The following is a 12,267-nucleotide window of genomic DNA, read 5'->3' as shown; positions in this document are numbered from 1 at the left end:
CTTCATTCCTGGGATTTCAAAGAATGTTTTTTGCTTTTTGGGTCCTTTGTCACTGCTTAAGCTTAAATTACAGAGACCTTTAAATTTAGCCGAAACCATCTTATATCCAGGGTTCATCAAAACTTTGGCCTGCCTAAATGTTGATGAGGAAACTGGAAAGGAAGAGTGAGTGTATCACATTAGTAAGAGGATGTGTGCTGCCTTGAAGGCATTCATGGATGCCCGCCATGCCCTAAAACTACCAGCTTCATTCTGGGTAGGGGTACACACCTCAAGTATGGATGATAACTTGGTCGTCATACTACACAAACTATAATCACAATGATATATGCTGGAAGCCACCTGGGGAATACTAAAAAAACAGTATGAGTACTGACAAAAATCCCAATGTCTTTGATACCCAGACAAACCAGACGTTTAGTTGTTTCTACAACAGAGCAAACAAGCACACAAAAGCACCAAATTCACATCACAAATTGTCTGTAGATATTATCAGGAAGGTTGCAGTGGGTTGCTTCCAACAACTCCATCAAGATGAGTGTACTAGAGAGCTGCTTTCAAAAAGGAAACTCAGATAATTCTTAGAGCTCTCCATTTACTTTAAATTCCGGCAGGTTTTGGTTTTGCACCCATTAAAGAAAGGTGAACACCGTCACTTGCTGTAATTCATATTCTATTCCCTTAAGACAAGAATGTGTCGGTCACATTGGACAAGAAAGATCGGGAGATCAGAAAAACATCCTCTTCCAACTCATCAGGTTCCGGTGACCTGTATAGGAGAAGGTGGCACTCCTGCTGTAGGACACCTACCCTACCAGTCCAAAAGGAGGCTCTTTGGGAGGCCAAAGCAGCAGCATTTCGCCAGGGTCCGGCAAGGCAACCGGCATAGGAGTAGGTGGCTTCCCTGCTGTAGAACACCTACTCTACAAGTAAAAGTGGAGGCTCTTTGGGAGGCCACAGGAGCGGCATTTCGCCAGAGTCTGGCAAGGCGACCGGCATAGGGGTAGGTGGCACTCCTGCTGTAGGACGCCTCCCCTGCCAGTAAGAAAGGAAGCTCTTTTGGGAGGCCACAGCAGCAGCTTTTGGCCAGGGTCAGGCATGGACCAAGAGGTCTTCTGTCAATAGTGCGCCACCGTCATGAGCTGCAGAAACTGTGTAACACAAAAGAAGATCCCACACATGCTATCAAGATTTAATATTATTAAAGACATCCAGAGGATTTTGTCTAGTTGGGCCCTTACCCAAGCAGCGTATGACACCTCATCTGAAATATGCTAATCAGACTCAAAACCACCAATCAAAGGAGAGATCCAAAGTGACAAAAAATGTACCAAGACCCACAGATGGGAAGGAAGGGATCAGAAACATATCGCTAACCCCAAACGGAAAAGGAGTTTCTGAGTCTTAAGTCGAGAAAACAACTGGAACGGAGCAACTTACATGGAGAAAACTGCCCAGCATACAATACGCAAATGCCATAAATGTGGTGAGTTGAAACATTTTGAGAAAGTTTGTAGGTCAAAGGTCACACCAAAGAACAGCTCCAATGAGAAAACTCATGTTGTAGAGTAGCAAGATTCAGAAACTGAATTGTTCATTGACAATGTCTCATCGAACATGAAGAAGCATTGGAATGTATCACACCAAGATCTAGGCAAACCCCCCTAAAGTATTTTATCGATTGCATTGCGTGTTGAGTTAATTGGATGCTAATTATTTAGCCATGGTTCTGTGCATCCTTAAGCAGGATATTCCGGGACACTTTGTTATAAAGGATATTAATTTGTTATAAAGGATATTTTGGGGACACAATTTGTTATAAAGGACGTTATTTTACTGCAAAGGATATCCTGGGACACTATTTCTTATAAATTAAGGGATACTATTTTGTGGGAGACATTCATAATACCTTTTATACTATTATGTTCAACTATACTGATGTCGTGGAAGATCTGTTGTCGTGGAAGATCCGATGTCGTGGAATACTTGATGTCACCATCAGGCCAACCCACCACAAATGACATTTAAATTAAGTGTATTTACTTAAACTTTTTGGTGCGCACCTCACAACTGTAAGTTTTTTTATTTTATTATTTGACTGTGCCCAGATCAGCTGTGTATTGTTTGTTATTCATAATTACAATTTCTGTTGATCCAATCCAGTTGAGTTTTCCACATACCACACTAACCCCCAGTATGCTCATGTCCGTTTTCAGGACGGCAGAGAATCGACAGTCTCACTCCGTCATCTAGCCCCTGTTGGTGTGGTAGAGAATAATGACCTCAGGGGAGGGCCTAAGGGCGGAAATGGAACTGAACTTTTAGTTGATAGTAGGCATTTAACTGAGGAAGCCCCAAGTGTTGATAAAAAAGGCTCTATCCCAGTGGGTTGTGAAGCTGAGGATAGTTTGGCTGTAAAAGAGACTTTAAGCATGAGGCGTTCAGCGAGGAAAGGTAAACCTCCTGATCGTTTGGACCTTTAACATACTTCTATGTCGAACGTTGTCAAGTGTTTTTCTGGTTTCTCTTTTAGATGGGGAGAATGTGGTGTTATTGTATTATATTGTTAATCTTAGCTGTATGTGTTTTTGGCCTTTACGGCCTTCCATGTATTATTCTGCCTTATACATGTTATATACTTGGGTTCGTTTTGCTGGTTGTGTTTTGTTGTTTAAAACCTCATTAAAGGTGTAATTAAATGAATCAGTCGTCGTCATTATTACTACAACCAGCATATCATGTGTACGGCCCGTTTTGCTGAAGATGACATCTAAACACCTGACACCTACAGATGAAGATTACCGCGCGATTGTATCATTCAACGAAGCTACTGCCGCCGATATCCATCAGAGATTTCACTGGGACGAGGACGACATGGTAACGAAGGCCAGTGTTCTTGAACCTAGATTCAAGAACACTGGCCTAGATTCAAGAACATGAAATTTCTGGATGAGACTTCAAGAAAGGCAGCGTATGACGCCCTAATAGTAGATCTGGCCCTCCAATACGAGCACGATCGTCCTGATGATGACATAGGAGAGCCAGCTGTGAAAAAGAATGCAACAGCAATGGACTTCCTCATGTCAGATTCTGATGATGATGATGATGATGATGATGATGATGATGATGATGATGATGATGATGATGATGATGATGATGATGATGATGATGATGATGATGATGATGATGATGATGATGATGATGATGATGATGATGATGATGATGATGATGATGATGATGATGATGATGATGATGATGATGATGATGATGATGATGATGATGATGATGATGATGATGATGATGATGATGATGATGATGATGATGATGATGATGATGATGATGATGATGATGATGATGATGATGATGATGATGATGATACCGATGAAACTGCCGCAGACATTGTCAAACGCGAATTTGAAGCTTACATGCTTCAGAAACAAGAGCAAAGGGACTGAATTCTAAACAAGTGGTGGCAAAAAAAATGGTGGGAAATTCCCAACCATGGCAAAACTTGCCAGGTGTTATTTAGGCATTCCATCAACCTCTGTACCAGCGGAAAGAGTGTTTTCCACAGCTGGGAACATCGTTAATAGTCATTTAATGAGCTAAAAGAAGAGGCACTTCACCTGGAGCAGGAGTTTCTGACAGAACCACCGGTACTCCACAGCCAAGTGAAAGCAGATCAGCGCTCACAGAGAGATGGTGCCTTGAGCGATGTGTCCTCTCTGCAACTACAGTTATCGTCATGGCAGAGAGGTATCGAGCAGACAGTTAAGGACCTGTGTGAGCAGGTAGCCAAGCTACAGACAGCCCCACCCCAAACAAACAGGTACCCGGGTCGACCTAATGACCAGTAAACCCCTGAAGGGCGACCTATATGTAGGTTTTGCAAAATTGCAGGACATATTGAAAGGGTGTGCCGGAAAAAAGCTGCTGCTACTAGTGGACAACAGCAATCCCAATCATCACAGAATCCATTAAACTAATGGAATCCACTGTTGCGAGCCAAATGGCGGATGTGTTGTCAACAAGAGGCTCGCTCCTTACAACAAAGGAAACCAAAACAGGACATAAGAACTAAATTTGTAGGGGACTATTTAACAATTGATATTTTCATTGATGGCGTCCTCACTACTTGCCTTATAGACAACAGGTCCCAAGTGACAATGGTGACCGAAAAATTCCTTACAGCAAGCGACATTCAAACCAGACTCGTTAGTTACGAACCCAACTTGCGTAGCCTGCTCGGTACTCAGTGGGCCTAGTAGGACAGTAACAATTTGTTTTTTTGCAAAACTCAAGATTTATGGCATTTGCCAATGGCCACTGTCAGTAGTATTGTTTTATGACAATTAAAGAGTCTACCAGTGCAGTGATGACCTCGTAGAGAGAGAATTGGTTGTGCTTTGAAGAGGGGTTTCAGTTCGGTAAACACCAAGAGAGTATTACATGATAGAGACGAGGAAGAAAACGTGTTGTGTTATCATTTCCCCCGCCCCCCGCTTGGTCACATTTGGCGTAGTCGGCAGGGTACCGGTGTCTAGAACTGAACCCCTCTTTAAGATGGCATGTTCGGAAAGGTTGCAGTAGACAAGGTAGGATTGAATCCATTTTTCTGTGTAGACAGAGTATTGCTGATTTAAGTTGGACTGATGGTATAGTTGACAAGATGTCAGAGGTAGACCAACTAAAACGGGAACTGGTTTCGGTGAAAGAGGCCTTAGAGAAGGAACAGGCGAAATCCTTGAAGGCAGGCTGCATCCGAGGTTGAGGCTCTAAAGAAGAAGCTACCAAAATCGGACGGTGCAACTAATGGAGATGGTGCTGCGTCTGCTGGTCAGTGTATGGTGTATGTTTCAGCTGACAGAAGAATAGAAAGGTTTCGTGAGAAACCTCAACGGTCTACAGACCACAGAATTGAAGTGTGGATTCGAGACATCAAAGGACAGATAGCTGCTAGGCGGATGACAAAAAGGGAGCAGGCCAACTACATAGTAGATCATCTTGGGGGGAAAAGCCAGGAGAGAAATCGCAGGCCGTAGAGATGCTGCGCTGGAGGATCCAGAGCTTATCTTCAGCATTTTGTCTAAGGTTTTTGGAGAAGGGGAAAGCATTGCCCAGCTGCAACAGCGTTTCTTCTCCCACAAGCAAAAAGAAGATGAGGATTTGGTGACGTGCTCTCTGGAGTTGGTGGATCTATATGATCGAATCGTGTTGAAAGATCCGTCATTCCAACCCGGTAGGGAGGCTAACATAAAGGGAGACTTGCTGAAGCCACAAGGGATGAAGGGCTTAAGAGGGAACTGCGGCGCCTTAACCTAGAAAGGTCAGAATTGGATTTTCTTCGAGACGAGGGACCAGGCTCTTGAATGGTACAGAAAGACAAAAGTTAGTAAGACGACAAGATATGGAGCTGTGGAGGAAGTTAAAGCAGAAAAACCTCTGGCTGAAGTTGTAGAGAGGCAGAGTGCTCAAATCATGGCTCAACAAAAGCAGATTGAGGAGCTAATTAAGAATTGTTTTAAATCGTGCTGTATTTAATGTTCAGATGCTATGAGAATTGATGTCATAGAGTTGTTGATTATTTAAAGGGACACCCCCAGTTTTCAACATTACTTAATAGATGTTAATGTAAACAGCATAGAGACAGGAAACACCATGTTTACTATTGTTCAGTATTTAAAGGGGTATTACCACCATTTGTGGAATCTTTTAAAGGGAAGGTAATAAAACTCATGCATATTGGAAGTAAGGAGGGAAACCTCATTTGCGGATCCCCGTTCACATGTTTTCTGTCGTACAATTGCCTTTATACCATCAGCTGTTTAATAAAGTCAGACTGTATGTAATCATCACTGCCAAGATCTTTATAAGATTTGCTGTACTTATATGTGTTGATTCATAGCATTGTAAATAGGAGTCATTTTGTTAAAAGCTCTGTTTTATCTTGTTAAGTGAGCTTGTTTTTATGTATTGTTCTTTCTTTTTATTTGTTTAAAGGTTTCAGTTCGGTTAACACCAGGATAGCATTAAATGATAGAGACAAAGAAGAAAGCTTGTTGTGCAATCATTTACCCCACCCCCTGCTTGGTCACATTTGGCGTAGTCGGCAGGATTCCGGTGTGCAGAACTGAACCCCTCTTCAAGATGGCATGTTCGAAAAGGTTGCAGTAGACAAGGTAGGATCGAATCCATTTTCTGTAAAGACTGTACTATATTGCTGATTTTAGTTGGACCAACGGTATACTGTATAGCTGACAAGATGTCAGAGGTAGACCAGCTAAAACTGGAACTGGTTGCATTAAAGGACGCCTTAGTGAGAAAACAGACAAAATCCTTGAAGGCTGCAGCCGAGGTGGATGCTTTAAAGAAGAAAGTTACTCAATCGGACGGTACAACTTGTGGAGATGGTGCTGCGTCCCCTGATCAGCGTACGGTGTACGTATCAGCTAACCGAAGAATTGAAAGGTTTCGCGAGAACCTCAACGCCCTACAGACCCCAGAATTGAAGAGTGGATTAGAGACATCAAAGGGCAGATAGCTGCTAGGCGGTTGACCAAAAAGGAACAGGCGAACTACATCGTAGATCATCTTGGGGGGAAGGCCAGGAGAGAGATCGCAGGCCGTGGAGATGCTGCACTGGAGAATCCAGAGGTTATTTTCAGTATTTTGTCGAAGGTGTTTGGAGAAGGGGAAAGCATTGCCCAGCTGCAACAGCGTTTCTTCTCGTACCGGCAAAAAGAAGATGAAGACTTGGTGACATGTTCTCTGGAGTTGATAGATCTATGTGATCGTATTGTGCTGAAAGGATCCGTCATTCCAACCCGGTAGGGGGACAAATCTGAAAGGGAGGCTCGCTGAAGCTACAAGGGATGAAGGGCTAAAAAGAGGGCTCACTTCATAAATTGCAAATAGAAGAAGAGGTGGTTAACAAGAAATATGCATTATGCAGGTACTGTACCTTAAGTACCTTTGTCACATTATGAAATCAGACTTTTATAAGGATATTATTGACAAAGGGTTATTGCCATTTATCGATCGAACATTCTCCTCCGAATGTTACCAATGCTGTAAAAGAAAAAGAAGGTTGAAAGGAGAGAAGAGGATCTAAAAGGAAGGTGAAAAAAAAGTTACTGAGAGGCACTTTACTTGCTTCAGTTCACTCCACTGTAAAATGCTGGGGAGTAAACCTACGCAAAAAAAGAGTCTAGCTCGGATGGATTTAGAACCTTTAGTTCAGTAGTAAGTTATTGCCTTGCAAAATTGCTGGTATTGTGTTTCTATTTGTTTTGAAGGACCCAGTTGAGGCAAACGGACAACGGCCAAAGAACAAGAAAGGTGCAGTGGAAAAATCAATCCAGCAGAAGACAGTTTTGGTTAAACACAGGTACAGTATGTTCCAAAACAAATGATGATAATTTTTGGCTAACTTGTTCACAGATGGCATCCAGAATAGTAATAGGGGAGGCCCCACCTAGAGACAACCACGTAAGGACCAAACTGATGGCTCCGGACTGTGCTGGCCAAGCCACGATGGCCTTGTTTGATGCGGTGGAAGACATATCATCTGCAGGAACTCCACCGAAGGTACTGGAAGAATGGCTAAACTGCACTCCACCTCTAACAAGCTCAGGGATTTGCGACACCAGATTTGAAATGGCTTGAAGACAAATTTGATGTGCGCATGGGGAAGATAAAACTTCTGCTTCAGCAGCAACAGGAACAACTGCAGAAGCAGGAACATGAAATAAAGGCATTGAGGGAACGACCTTCAGAGCGCGCGACTTCTGTAGAGCACCAAACAGTTCAGCACCCTGCGGAAGTTTATTCTACACCACCCTCAGTATCCAATGCCATCGGAGGAGCTTTGGGAGCCCTCAATGACGAAGATAAGTTTATTTCACAATTATTATCAGGATGGGGCGATAATGGCACAAAAACTGATGTCGCATTTTTTTTCAGTCCATGAACAATTAATGGAAATACTTCCCATTAGGGAATAAGCAGCAGCTTGATGTTAACAGGCTGTGTGAGATAAGGAGATTGGTTTTTTTCTTATGCCTCGGCATAAGAAAACTTCTTATGCCTCAGCCTTCTCCACAGGCAGAAGTGAGTGAGTGGAAGAGGTTGCATGCTGCAATTGATTTAAGAAATAGACATATATGCCACACCATCCATGCAAAGCAAATGATAATACCTTAATTATAGCCATAGTGTTTCCTTAATTTTATCAAAATATGAGTGAGTATTCATATTTTTTCAATGATAGGCCTAACGGCAAGTGTTTCAAAAAACATCAGTTTCCAGTGCTGCACTTGATAGTCATTGATTTCCTACTTTAGAGGACAAGAGAACATCCTTCCATAGTAACAAACTATCAAAGTATTAGTCATTTTTTATTGTTTTTTGGTTGTGATAATTGGCCATTAAGAAAATAATGAAATAAAGTTGATTATGGATGGCAAATGGGGGCGTTTTGTGGTTAAGAAAATCTCTCAGATACGGAATGTTTCATTTATCAAAGAATGAGTAAGAACTGATAGTTTTTTTTTGATACCTAGCAAGTTTTGATTAACAAAATTGGGTTAGTTTCCTGAGCTCTGTAGTCATTGATTCATGTTTTAGACAACAAGATAGTAACAAACTATGAAAGTATAAGTGAGTATCCTGCTCATTTACCCACACAAACAAACCAAACAAAAGGGCCAATTTAAGGGTAATTGTCAGAGATTGAGAACAAATTCTGAAATCAGTGAATGAAGCTAGGTGAAGAACCTGTTTGAAGCGATCAAATTTTAATTTAATAGATCTATGTAAGATTTTTAAAAGGTTGTTATGGTGATGTGCGGACGCGCTTGGAGTCTGGTGAATAATGGTGTTAAGACTTAAGAGTGTCCCAGTCCAGAGAATCACTCTCTCGTAGGTAACGCCCAAGAGAACTTAAAACGTTAAAGATGCCAGGTTGTTTAATTTCACCGACAATTCAGTTAAAAGTAGTAAGAGCTGTGATACTACAGTAGAAACGTCCCTATGCCGTATGGAAAGAGCCAAGAGATGTTGGCACTGTTATATCCAGAAATTCTGTCGCAAACTTTATCACCAGGTTTCATGCCAGAGGAAACGTACGTAACAGGCAAAGAGGTGGAAGAAAGATTATGACGGCCCAGTGCGGTGAAATTATTCATGCACTATTGAAGGAAAATGGGGAGCTAACTTCAACCGACTTAAGAAGAGAACTTTGGCAAAGAACCGGGTTCGATATATGCACTTCTACAGTCCAAGAAATAGAAGCGGGCTGAACTTGGCTGGATTTGTGAAAAGACTAAAAACGCACCACGCATCAGACATGCCATCCAAGTAAAGCGTCTCATCCATGTTCGAGAGCTAGCCCTCCAGAAGGTATCCTACCACAACGTCGTGTTTACCGATAAGTGCAGCACTATTGAATTAGACAGTCACGGGAGAGTTTGCATTAGACTGAAATGTGAACGGGAGACCCAAACATCCTTACAAGTTGCATGTTTGGGCAGGTATATCAAAGAGAGGGGCCACGAATATAGTCATATTCGATGGAATCATGCGCAAAGAGTTTTTTTGTAGACATTTTCCGAGATGCATTGGTACCATTTTGACGGTAGTGTTACCCCGACTGATTCAGGCTACTGCAAGACAACAACCCCAAACATACAAGCCTGTACGCTAGACAGAAAAATCTAATCAAAGTGATTATTATTTCACTCCTAGGTCATAACAGAATGTTAAAATGACACCAAAGAACCCAATGGAGATGCTGAATAGGGACAGCAGTAGGTAGGAGGAATTTAAGACATTTAAGCCAAGTTTGGAACACATCTGAATAAAGGAATAACGACCCTTACCATTACCAATTGGAGTAAATAAGTACCAAAACGCAGTTCATCCTCTAGTATGGAGACTATTAATTTGTGTTGCAGGTCAATATTAAAGCATCGATTGCAAAAGAGTCGAGTAAATATGTCGATAAAGTTTTTACCGTTACTGATAAAAAAATGATTGAGTTGAGTATGCAAGTCAAAGAAATTGCACAACGTTAAACTTCCACTTGACCATGTAATTGAGTGACTTCATATAACTTTAGGTAGCAAATACATAAAACCTGAATTTTTCTAACTGAGGCCGGTTATGTTTGATTACAATGCTCTAAAAATATGGCAGGCGCAAGAAACATTCCTTCCCTTTTTCTCAAGATCCCAAATTCCAATACAGATGTTTATTATACCACCTACGTACCTTGACCATTTCAAAACAGACGGGGATTAAAAGACTTTTTTTTTGTGATAAGGTCAGTCCCACAGAGATCAATTTAGGGCTAAGATTTAGTCTAGCAGTTTTGAAGTTTACAAATTTTGCTTTCCGTCAAAATAATAAAAAAAGGACATCATCCTTTGCACAAAACCTGCTTATACGTATTTCATTTTAGTGCAAAGTACCTTACTCATTTTGTGTTGTGGTAAAATGCATACCAGATATGTTAGTCCTTCATTTACACATGTGAAGTAACACAACAATGTCCTCCTTATACCTCCAATCTCTCTCTCTCCCTTTCACTACTCCCCCTCCCCCCCCCCCCATTGCCTACCCTTTCCACTCCCAACTTTGGCACACTTCCAAATGTAATTAAAATGTTTTATATATTCTTTCTTCTCTCCATCCCTTGTCTACTAATCCCCTACTAATCCCCTTGTGTTCACCATGCTCATTAACCTGCCTGTATTCTCTGGGTGTTTTCGTCCCTTCTGTTACTGTTACTTGTCATTTAGCCTTTGAAAAAGATCCTGCTAGGATCGAAACAACAGGCCAACTTACTTTTAGACATTCTCTTACACAGGCTCTCTAGTGGATCTATGCAGTTTGCCAGCAGTTTTATTTTATTTTTATTTATTATGTTTTAAATATGCTAGAATCAGGCTTAAGTTGGAATAGAGGTAATCCTCAAATGTATAGGAGACAACACAGTTACTCTGTACCTACATATGATGAACAGAAACTCAAGTAAGAAAACTTCTTGGAAGCATAAATTGCAGTTTCGTCATTTGCACCTTCATGAAGTACATCTCATCCTTGCGCTTGGAGATCCTGTCACCTCTTGCTAATTTCAACCTTTTTTCCTTTTTTCTGAAAAGGAGAGAAAATGAGGATAACTCATTTTGAAGACAGTAAAATTTGTGCCACTCTCAATACCAACATTAACAAATTTCGGTTTAAAAGTGTAATGATTCCCAGGGGCTTCAAATTACAGGATGGATCAAAGAGCAAGGAAATTAATCATCTCCCATCACCTAGCAAAATGATGCATTACTTGACCAATAACAATCATAAGGTCCCCGTCATCATAAGGTCCCCTTCAATCATAAGGTCCCCGGTTTGAGTCACTCCCAGATTAATGTATGTCGTCCAGTTACAGAGTTGTTGACAATTAACAATTCATAATCATGGACGTTAAATATGAATGTAAGAGACTGACTTCGGTCAGCTTGCGGCTTTGATAAGCCAATGAGGCTTTTTCGCGAGTTCCTGATTGCAGGAGGATCTAAAATACATAAATACATACAATAACAAAGCAAGAATGAAGAGCAAGTTTTGGTGTTACCCTGCAAATTCCAAAGGAAATTACAGATTTTAATATATGCAAGAATGCTTAATTTGTAATAGTGGAATCCTCAAACATATGAGAGACACAGAATTCCTCTGTACGTACAAATTGTGAACAGAAATTCATTGTAGAACCTATTGGATGCATTTACCAGTGTTCATTTCCAAATGCCATGGACCCAAACTCATTTCTGGGCTTGTCGCTTTGATAATATTTTATTCAAGATTTCCCTCCTTGTTCTGAAAAGAAAGCAAAAAAAACGATGAGGATAAGTGACTTTGTAAGGCAAGTGAAGGGATTGACAAAATTAGTTGAAGGGTGTAACATCAACATTCTGAAAATTCAGGTAGAAAGAAAAAGGAATAAACAACCAGCTAAAAATGAGCTGCACAAACTTCTTTACGACTTTCAAGATGGACGTTGCTACAGTTAAAACCCAAAATGACGCATTCCATGCTTTAATTAACTTGACCAGTAACTACTAAAATCTTACTCCAGATGATGATCAATTCAATTCCTCATCATTACACTCTTGGTAAATATGATCAAGAGATGAGGACATGTCTACAACAATGAACAAAAGACCAGGGCTGGATTCAGGGAGTGTACACCCCACACTCCACCCTCCTTGTACA

The 12,267-nt window shown here is 41.1% G+C and overlaps 1 long non-coding RNA gene across 21 annotated transcripts in view; it reads right to left on the bottom strand.

Moving 5' to 3' along the window:
- Positions 1–3,249: 3,249 nt before the first annotated feature.
- The window catches only part of LOC139974798 (uncharacterized), an 84,938-nt gene continuing 75,920 nt past the window's right edge, over positions 3,250–12,267 (bottom strand). For all 21 annotated transcript variants that reach the window (XR_011795557.1, XR_011795562.1, XR_011795556.1 and 18 more), the window contains 2 exons: positions 11,784–11,871; positions 3,250–11,154 (listed from right to left, as the gene is read on the bottom strand). This is a non-coding gene — a long non-coding RNA (uncharacterized lncRNA). The remainder of the gene's footprint in view (positions 11,155–11,783; positions 11,872–12,267) is intronic.

Source organism: Apostichopus japonicus, chromosome 10 (genome assembly GCF_037975245.1).
Source record: "Apostichopus japonicus isolate 1M-3 chromosome 10, ASM3797524v1, whole genome shotgun sequence".
Taxonomy (NCBI): domain Eukaryota; kingdom Metazoa; phylum Echinodermata; class Holothuroidea; order Aspidochirotida; family Stichopodidae; genus Apostichopus; species Apostichopus japonicus.
The sequence above is the reverse complement of the archived record's forward strand: the minus strand, read 5'-3'. Positions and strand labels throughout refer to the sequence as shown.